This window comes from Dermacentor albipictus, chromosome 4 (assembly GCF_038994185.2).
Source record: "Dermacentor albipictus isolate Rhodes 1998 colony chromosome 4, USDA_Dalb.pri_finalv2, whole genome shotgun sequence".
NCBI classification, from domain to species: domain Eukaryota; kingdom Metazoa; phylum Arthropoda; class Arachnida; order Ixodida; family Ixodidae; genus Dermacentor; species Dermacentor albipictus.
Window position 1 is genome coordinate 158,265,616 of NC_091824.1, and position 10,311 is coordinate 158,275,926.

A 10,311-nucleotide genomic window follows, 5' to 3' on the forward strand; every position below is an offset into this window, starting at 1 on the left:
AAGCTCACACTGCAGACTATTCGAATTGTTCTGCGAAATAATGAGAATTAAGAATACTCGTTGTGGTGGAACGCAGGCGATGCTCACGTAAGGAGGCAGTGACTGAAGTTCAAGGAAGAGCCGAGAGATATGCAGGCGTAACAGCTCGTTACACTGCTGGCGTAGATGTTTCTGTATCCAAGGCCATAGCAGACGCTGTAGGGAAAGCTACGGAAAAAGGCTATGGAACGTATTGAGACAACTATTTTTGAGTCCTTGGCACAAACGCTGCCTAGTCAGCTGGCACAGTTAATTAGTGCTGCCTCAAACCAGGCGCATGCATCCCAAGTTTCTGATGTTATAAATCTAGCTCAAAAGTAATCATCGTCACCCAATCCATAAGCTGATTCTCCTTGTGCAGAACCTTCTACTTGTGTAGAACAGACGGCTCCAGAACCACTAACGGACGATTACGAAGAGTTCCAAAATGTAGAAATGGAACTTAAGAGACTGAAATGCACCAGATCTCCTCCCCTGAAAATTTCCCCTAAGTCAAAATCTAAAATATGTGTAAAAGCAAACCTCTCCAAGAAGAACTTTTTGAAAGAGAATATTTTGGATCAGGCAATTTCCGCTGCCATTCTATCTTCAATCTCTAAAGATATTGCAGTGGAATTGCCATTCGATTGTTTCTGCTACTACAGATTTATCATATATTTATTCTAAATTTTCCCCACACATAGCTGTTTTACGAGAAACTTGGCTTTCTAATGGTCAAAAAGTTTTCCTAACATATTACCGATAATTTCGTTTGGATCAACCTGCCAGAGGTGGTGGCGTTGCTTGCTTGATTTCAACTAAATTCAGTCACAATGCCACAATTTCGTATCAGTGTATGTCTGTCGAATGCGAAATTTTAGCATTATACATAACACTCCCAGACTGCTGCCCTTTTACCTTAATTAAGTTATATTTCCCAGCAGGAGTACAAGATACCCGATCTCTTGACAGTGCATTAGCTTCCTACAGAAAAGCCATAGTACTCGTTGGTGACTAATTATCACCATGTGTCTTAGAGTTTAATTAAAACTGATTTAGGTGGAAAACGCCTGTAGGGCTTGACTCTTGATAATAATCTATCCTGTTTAAATTCAAAAGCTGCTACGTTTGTGCGCGGCCATTCTCAATCGGCCATAGATCGCACTTTTTGCAGCTCGTCTCTAACTGTATCCTCGTGGAATACTATAGACTGCGCTACAAACAGAGATCACCTTCCTATTGTTTTTGATATTGATTTCCCTGTGATATCTTTCAGGAGAAAAATACCACACTTTTAAACTTACAAATTCCAAAGGACTTGACGTCTACGATGCTTTTCTGTACGGATATGCAAAAGAATACTAGGGCTATGAGCCTCTGCGCAGTTTTAAAACGTTCTTTGAAGAATGCATTTTTTAATTTAACCTCCGACACAGGTGAATCTTTGAGTCCGTGGGGGAATTCGGAATGCACGCGCGCTCCCCAAAAACGAAAATCTGCCTGGCAGAAACTTCTTTGTAATCAGTGTCCAAACTATTGGAGGGATTACCAATTTATTGCTGCATCTTTCAAGCGTGCGATAGCTAAAGCCAAAAGATGAGTATGATATGAATAAATTCACTTATCTTTTTTTTTTTGCATCTAAGGATGATCTACATTTACTTTATCAATCGTTACAAAATTACTTATGCACTCTTGTAACTTAGATAGAGAACGTACATATGTCTCTAAACGTCACTAAATGTGCACGTCTTCTCTATCCATTAGATGTTCCCGTTCACATTTCACTCATGTATCGCCAAGAGTTCATTCCCCAGATTGATTCTCCTAAATACCCGGGAATTACGTTTGATGGGATACTAAACTCGAAAAGCCACATTGAAAAAGTCGAGGGCAACTGGTGCTGTGGGATGATTGCGTAAGATCAGTAAGCGACGGTATGGGTGGCGAAGGCACACATTAATTATGATATATAAAATGTACGTCCGACCCCTCACGGAATTTGGGTGTGTCTTGCTTTCCGGCAGCTCAGCTTATAAAATGCAGCCTCTGGTTTTATTAGAAAGGGAAGCTCTGCGATTGTGCCTTGGCCTCCCTAAGTTTCTTGGAAAACACCGTTCTGTATATGAAAGCGCGAATACCATGTTTAAAAAGTAGATTAAGAAAGCATTTACGATTCCTCAAGGAAAATCAATGTATGTTTTCATAATTGAACTAGTTCATTCTTTAATAATCATAGGCCGCGTGACTACGTGCATCACAGATTGTATTTGTACAGGCACAGCTAATACCATTGAATGTACAAATTCAACGTATTCAACCAACAGGTCAATGCAAGATAAGTCTCCAGCAGGAATTTGATGATATTTTCCCCTCAAATGCTAAACTAATGTCCTAACAATAATTAAATGACCAATCACTAGATTACCTTTCTCGCCTGGAAACAAGCAATATAATAACCGTCAGTGCTTCACTGTCTGAAGAGAAGGCTGGCGTAGGCATTTTCTCTCCCTCTCTCTGCTGGTCTTTTTCCATGCGCCTTCCAGATTACAGGTGTATTTTCATAGCATAATCATTGGCTGCTGTTCTAGCGCTGTGCAAACTTCCCCCTAATCAATCGTCAGCTGTCGTAGTTAAAGATTCTCTATCGGTATGTGTGTCGCTTTCCACGGCAACGAATACAGATATCTTAAGTATGTCACCGACTAACAAATGCTATCGCATAGCGCAGGACGCACCTGCTTGTATCGGAAGCTTTTGGAATGTTATCGATGGTTCCATCCACTGTCTGTCACCTAACCTTGTGTAATCTGATTGCATGTATGCGCGACCCCTGTAGTGTAGAACTTTGTAGAAGACACTCGGGTCCCAGCGATTACTCCAGAACGTTCGACGACGGATGTATAAAACCCGACGCGCCTGAGCCGCTGGTCACATTTTCGACAATCGCCGACTGTATCCACTGCTTTCTTTGAGCTTTGAGTGTAGCCTGATTTTGAGGCACAGCATTTTAGGGTTAGTTTCGCCATTCACAGTTTTGTTGCTGCGTCTTCGACCATCACTACCACGTGACAATATATTGATGCGAATCAAGCTACCCACTACGAGTCCCGATCGCCACCCACTACAGGTACCGATCGCCAGAGAGAAAACGACGAAGGGCGCAGTTGTGCCCCGGGTTTTCTTCTGTTTTTTTCTTTTTATGCGAAGCATATTACGAGGGCTCAACCCAGCTCCTCAGGCGCGGCGGTGACCATGAAATCACGTGACACCGTGACGTCACGACAGAGGAGAAGTGGCTTTGGCTCAACTCTTGCAAGACGGGCTGGGTGGGAATCGAACCAGGGTCTCCGGAGTGTGGGACGGAGACGCTACCACTGAGCCACGAGTACAACGCTTCAAAGCGGTACAAAAGCGCCTCTAGTGAATGCGGTGTTGCCTTAGAAACGCGCTGTTTCTAAGGCGTGCGTCTCTTGCTCAGGCGCACATTTCGTTGCCGCGCCGAACGCTGCTTTGCTCGACGCTCACCGCGTCCAATGCGGGGCGCGTAGTCGCTGCCCTGTAGCCCATTGTCTTACACCCCTTGGCGGGTCGACGGGAACGCTGTCGCGTTCCACTCTTGAAGGCGAAGAAGTAATGCATGAGTTGTTTCTTCGTCTAGCCGAACCAAATATAGCCAAGCAACAGCAGTTCACCAGGCTAAACAGTGGTTCAACAACTAAAATAAAGGCTAGTATGCTTCGCATCCTGGGCTTAACCTTACCTAAGCCACAGCCATTTTTTTTTTTTATTGGGGGGTGGGGTGTTGGTCGTCATTAAAAGAAAGCTGTTCTGTTTCGGCGAGCCCGTCTTAGTTATCTTCGTGACAATATATTGTAAATGCAGTCTGTCTATATATATATATATATATATATATATATATACTCCCAACATCCCCGTAACAATATGTTATGTGCCATTTATTTCCAACAGTGGAAGTGCAGAGCACAAAAACCAATGTCTTAAAGTGGGCTGTCACTTTTATTACGATGGAATAACGAAGGCATGCTATTATGACACCCGGTCATCTGCTACTAGAGTCCGTAAAGCGTTCTTTACATTTCAGCCTGCCCCCCCTCCCACCTTCACATATGGGCCTAAGTTGCAAACGAACTGATAAGACGAATTTAGAAGCTTTGCTGCTTATATAGAAAAAATAATACGAGATTCACGATCCTTAGTATGAGGTAAAAGCACCTTTGTGATGCAATAATTGACGCCCACAGTGTGCAATTATCGAGTCTTCGTTTATCGTGCTATACCTAAAAAGGTCCCCACAGAACATTTATCAGCGTGCCGCTGCATTGCGAATACGCAGCAACCAAGCGAATAATTTTGAAGCTTTCGACATATATTGCGCAAACTATGAGCCACGTGCGTGGTGCGTTACGACAAAGCCATCATTCTCGGAAATGCTCTTTCTCTGTTAATTTTGTGTTTCATCATATTTTCTTCTGCTTTGGCAAACTGATAAAAATAGTGCAATATATCCGACCCGCCATATTTGTCATGATGATGCGACAACAAGCGCTGAATTTGTGGCTGGAACGGAGGGAAAGTTCACGAGACGGGCATGAAAATTCCTTACAGTATCCGTGCTTCCTTTTCAAATAGAAAAAAAAAGGCCCACGAAAAACAGAAAAGAAGTATGGGTTGCGGCATCACAGACAGCTTTAAATGCAAGTCGCCCCATCCGAACAGCGTGACTTCGCTTATTCTTCTGCCAATTACATGCCGCTCACACAACACACACACATACAAAAAGAGTGCTTCTTTTGACGGAGAAAGAATGAACTGGGGGCTTTTCTTGCCGATCCAACAAAGGCCACGCTAGAAAGTTTCACCTCTTCGGTTTTCACGATGCATTTTTTATGTACTTCTTGCAACTTTCGGTCTCGCGAATTCTTGGCAACGACCATTTAAACCTTGCATTAGCGGCGAGATCGAGAGGAAGCAGTGCTCGCTAAACGAAGAGGCGCCGTCGCACCAGCGAGCTCGAAAATTGCGCTTTAATTCCGGCGCGCATATTTGATAAGCGCGCTTTACACTCGAAGAGCCAGGTATGCGCATTAACAGCACGGTTCCCACGCTGCTGCATCCGCGCTGCGCGCAGCGTTCGTCTCGCATTATAAACAACGTCGGCCAGCGCCTCACTTTTTTTTCAGCCCGAATCTTGCGTGCCTCCGCGATAGTTTCGAAACGGGCGCTTGCTTTTTTTCTTGTTCCGGCGCATCTCTGCTCTTGCTTTCCGCCCATATTTATGAAATTGATTACCTCGTAATTGTGCATATTGCGTTGCCGCGTTGTGGCTTTATAATAAATGTTGCAAAAAAAACGCAGCCCTCATAAAATGCCTCGATGTTGCCATGCCCGAGTATGTAGCTGAGTGGCTACGCACTCGAGGTAGGTACTTTGTTGTTCCTGTCAGGTTGTTCTGTAAATGCTGATAGCACGTTAAACGGCAACGTATACTTTGTATGCATGCGATATCAAACGCATCATAAATAACGATGCTGTGTTTTCGTTTTCGTTTTCGTTACGTTGCAATACGTAGCCACCAGCGGCTAGAATGTACTATTTCAGTTTGGAACCATTTACAATATCTATATGGAAGCAACGACCAATGTCGAAATAATTAGCAATTAGCGAGCCAAATTCTATTTCAATACATTTACCCTTTTGGGGTATTCACAATTCAAGTTCACCTTCTTCCTGTTGGTCTTTACGCAGGATGTTCGAAATTTAGCACGTGGTTGCGGCTTGGCCATCGTGAACAACTTGAGAAATGCAATATGTCAGAGAACGTTTTCACCTGCGGGGATGGCTTTCGAGAACGCTGAACACAGATTTATGCACCAAATGTTGGTGGCGTTAAACATGGTTGAGACCGTGTACTCCGATAGCTTTCCGTTAGCAGTATATGTGTTTATAGCCTGTAGGTCATAGCCTGTCTTTTTTATACGCAGTGTATATACATCATCCTCTGATCTTCACTTTAGATAATAATAGGAAGAAGATGTAAAGCAATAATATCAGATGAAATTTAAATACGGCAACGCCACGAATAGTAATGTTTCAACAAAAACGAACTTAAACTCTTCTTGGAAAGTTCATCAGGCATTTCTTGAGATGGAGGTTGAATGAAGGAAAAGTAAGTTAAATTTTTAATTTCATGGAGTTACAAAGTTGTGTAGCTGTAAATACGGCAGTAAGATTTCCGTAATTTTCCCGCACTTCAGTAAGGGGTAAGTTGCGACCTTCAGAGATGCTTGTACTCATAGCGTTCGTGAGGCTTCCTTCAGTGAGCTGCTAAATGTTGAACTTTCGTGAGACGAAACTGAACCGCAAGCGCAGATATTAAGTGTTTAGGCTTAGAAGATGCAAAATGGTATTAGAGTGCTTGAGCTATGATTAATATTTAGGCCTGCTTTTGCAAACGTTCCAGGAGCTTGAATCGTGTAATGAATGTTGTTTTTTCCCCTAGGATGACAGGTGGCATGACAGATAAAAGTCCATGAATGCGTAGTAGGCACGGGACGTCAGGCTAAAGAATGGAATGTGTCTATACATATATGTAAGCACTGCACTAAGGAGCAGATGATAGCATTGCAATAAGCGGCTGTGCAGTTAACAATGATAGAACTTTCAATGTTCATACTATAATATATAAGCCCATTGCAGGAAACGACGAAACAACGAATACACAAGGCCTCGGCTTTCTAACTGGTCCCATTTAACTCCGTAAATTACCAACTCGCTCAAGCTTCTACCTTTGTTAGCTTATTTAATGGTTCCTTTAATTTTTTCTATAAATACTGATCTGTAAGTTACTTGATCATCGGAAGCCCCATGGGGTATCATATGAAGTCGGAACGCTTGTAACGCCTAAAGAAAAACCTGAAAAAAGGTTACATGCAAACGATAAAGAAGCTGCAGCTCTATGTGCCTCCTGTTGGGTGATATCGCGGCAAATATATTTTTTTCCGCTTCAGGTAATCTTTATCCGCGTACACATTAAACATGTTGCGGTAACACCCAAGAAAGTGCTTTAGTTTTCTCAGATACGTCCAACGCAAGCTGGGTCCAGCCATCTGTCAAGCGAGACAGATAAGGAGTCGCCTCAGGTTGGCTACGTACTTATTACACATGTGAAGAACAAGAAAGTCGATAGAAAGGTAAGAAAGAAGGAGAGAAGCAGAAGTGAAGTCGGTGTGCGCACATCCGCGTACGAATGCTCGCTCACGTGTTCACTCGCAAGTGTTCATCTAGTCCCGCTGTCCTCAAGAAGCGCATTAGCGCGTTGGTGGCCTTGTGCATAGGGATCGATGGCCTTTTACATTCAGGGGTCTGCAGCCTGAATGTAAACAATGAATGCAGCCAAAGTTCTGTGATCTTCGCTGCCTAGAATGGTCTGTCGTCTAAGCAGCTAAAACAAGTATGCAGAATATAGCGTTGAGAGTCGTATGTTTAACAGTAGCAGAGAATGTGCTCTCTAGTTTCATCACATCCGCAAAAGCAGCATGCGGCGCCATTGGCCATTCCGGTGAGGAATGAATAGGCGTCCGTGAATGCGATGCCAAACCGCAGGCGAAACGCTTCAGTTGTTTCACGACGGTACAGCCTAGGAAGGCAGGCGATGTTACAAGTCAGAGTTCAGTGAATACAATCACAAGTTGGCGAAATTCGACGAATTGCAATGTAGAGTGCTACGAGCAAATGAGTAAAGTTGGCGCGCTGCATTGGTTCTCGACAGCGGCACTGGTAGGCATTGGTCTTGTGTTAGAGGGGAGCGCGCGGCTTCATCTGCCCTGTCGTTGTCAAAGTGAACAAAACACTGGCCCCGTTTGCCGGTCACTCAATGAACTACAAAGCGGAATATTTTTTATATAAAAAAGAAGGTTCGAAATTTTGCAACTTGAGTCAGATGCTAATGCAAACAGTAGTGCTAACGAAGATAACAAGGACGGACTTGAACTAAGTCAGAAGGACATGTTGCTGAAATAATGGGTGCTTAGTTAATGACATAATGCAGCGCAAGGGCACAACCACAAGGAATCCAAAAAAAAAAACGTCACGTCATGGTATATTTACCACTGCAACGTCTTTCTGTAGTATGACACCGGGTATCGGTTCTCGGGAGAAAAAGAATTCTCTATCCGGTCAGCGACCACCATTATACCGAAGAGCAGCAGCCGGCGCCGCTCTGTGACGAGAGAGAAGAGAATTAAGGGCCCCTTGTCCGCGACGGTTCTTAAGCAATCATCGCGGCTCGTTAAAGACAAACCGCGACAGTGCTGCTTGGACGTCGATGCTGTGTCGTCCTTCTTTTACTTCTTCATTTCAGGCTTTTCTTTTTGAGAAGTTCTCTCGCAACCAAGTTTTGCTCTGCTTTTCTTTACTGCCGCTCTCGCCTTCGTGCTGTTCTTTTCCGAGCAGTTGGCGGCGACGGGCTCAACACTGAGGCGAGCGACAACGAGTCCTTCCACTCGGTTTGATGGCTTTTTTATGCGCACCCGCTGCGGTGAACATAAACGCGCCAGCAGCGGTTCTTTGTCGCCGACGTCGTCGTCGTCACGTCTCCATGGGTTTCTTATTAAGCGCCTCGAGAGTGAGCGCTGGAGAACGGAAAACGTAAGCGGCACGTTGGCCTCTCTTGTTGCAGAAAAGGACGGCGAAATGGGTGAGTGCGGGTCCCAGAGAGTGAGGAGGTGCAGCCGTGACAAAGCTCAAGCTGTCTCTCGGTGGTCGTGGAACGAGTTTTGGCGAGACTTTCAGGGGCGGAAAGAATGACGTGCGCAGCTGAGGCGAGGGAACCCGAAATGTCATTTGCATACAACCCTAATCCCAAGTGCGAGACCTTACGTCGTCGAGAGAAATCGAGGAGATTGGTCTAACGGAAGCCTTGCACTCGATCTCGATTCCCGTTTCCGTGGTAATGCCTCACTGCTCCTAACTTGTGAATGAACATAAGAGAGAGAGAGAGAAAAAGTTGGTTAACCAGGGTCAGGCTCTCAGGCTACAAGGGATACGCAAAGGTAAGAAAAAGAAAAAAAAATATGCAGATCCGTCGCGCACGTTACAATCTATGGGAAGGGGTTAATTAAATTCTGTACAACTAAGTACAATACGTAAATGTGTTTATTTTCATTCTATGCAACGTCTAATCTCATGCAGTGTTTATGGTCATGCACAACAGCGTTCGTAAGCTATTACGAAATGCAAAAGCCAAATGATGACAATGCAGTGTGAGTCGTCGACGCAAAAGCAATGTGTGGGGCTTGCGAAAGGAAGAATGGCTGCAAGAGGTGTATGGCGCGAAAAAGTACGGCATCTGTATAAATGCATTTAGACAAGAACAGCTCGATTTTAAAATTCACTCAGTTGTGGGGTCTTCGGGTCTCACAGGAGTACCGACCACCGCGGGTTCGAGCTTAACGAGCCACAGGGCCGCGTCAGCCGTCAGCCTCTAGCGCCGCTGCGCGCGAGCTCAGGCCACAAGGGGCTACCGAGCGACGCACGCAAAACACAGTATTGCCCTAAAATGAAGGAAACCGTTTATTGTTTCCAACGGCACCCAACACTGCACAAACGCCCGGTCCCGGGACGGCGGGGAACCAAAGGGGTCCCGCACCAAGGGCGAAAAATACAGCTAAGGGCGCCTGTAGCACGTCGCTGCGAGAGCACAGGCTCAAGCTGGGACGCGCCGCTAGGAAAAGTCCCGGCGGCTATGCTACTTGCTCTGGCGATAACCAATGGGCCAAATCGCGAGAGCTCGGGCAATCTCCTTCGGCTTGGGCCTTCGATGAGTGCGGCTCGGCGTGGTACGACCTCGCGCGAGCACTAGGCACCCGTTCTTAGGCTTAGCGTCGGGATAGGAAACAACACGAGGTACGCGCTCCCCGCACGGGCAAAGGCGCCGTGCGTGAGCTCAATCCTAGTCACAAAGGTGTCGGCGGATGAGAGAGAGCATCGTACGTACCGGGTGCTGTCCCAAGAAGAGAAGAGAGCCCGTACCGTCACGGCAGTAGCCACCAGGGCCACTCCCGTGACGTCACTAGCTCCGCCCTCACCCACGAACCATGGCAAGTGGAGCGCCACCGCTAAAACTGGTTCGGAGCAAGAACGACATGGCTTTTTGGATTGCAGACATGGGTGAAATGCGGCCGCGCCATGGCGCGTCGAATTCCCCAAATCCCCACACAGTGCACACACGAAATCAGACAGACGTTCACAAAGACAAATATGCTAACTGCG

The 10,311-nt window shown here is 45.6% G+C and overlaps 1 long non-coding RNA gene across 1 annotated transcript in view; it reads right to left on the minus strand.

The window, feature by feature from the left end:
* The window catches only part of LOC135915794 (uncharacterized), a 60,064-nt gene extending 49,972 nt beyond the window's left edge, over positions 1 to 10,092 (minus strand). The window contains exon 1 of the long non-coding RNA XR_010568751.2: positions 10,037 to 10,092. This is a non-coding gene — a long non-coding RNA (uncharacterized lncRNA). The remainder of the gene's footprint in view (positions 1 to 10,036) is intronic.
* Positions 10,093 to 10,311: the final 219 nt, after the last annotated feature.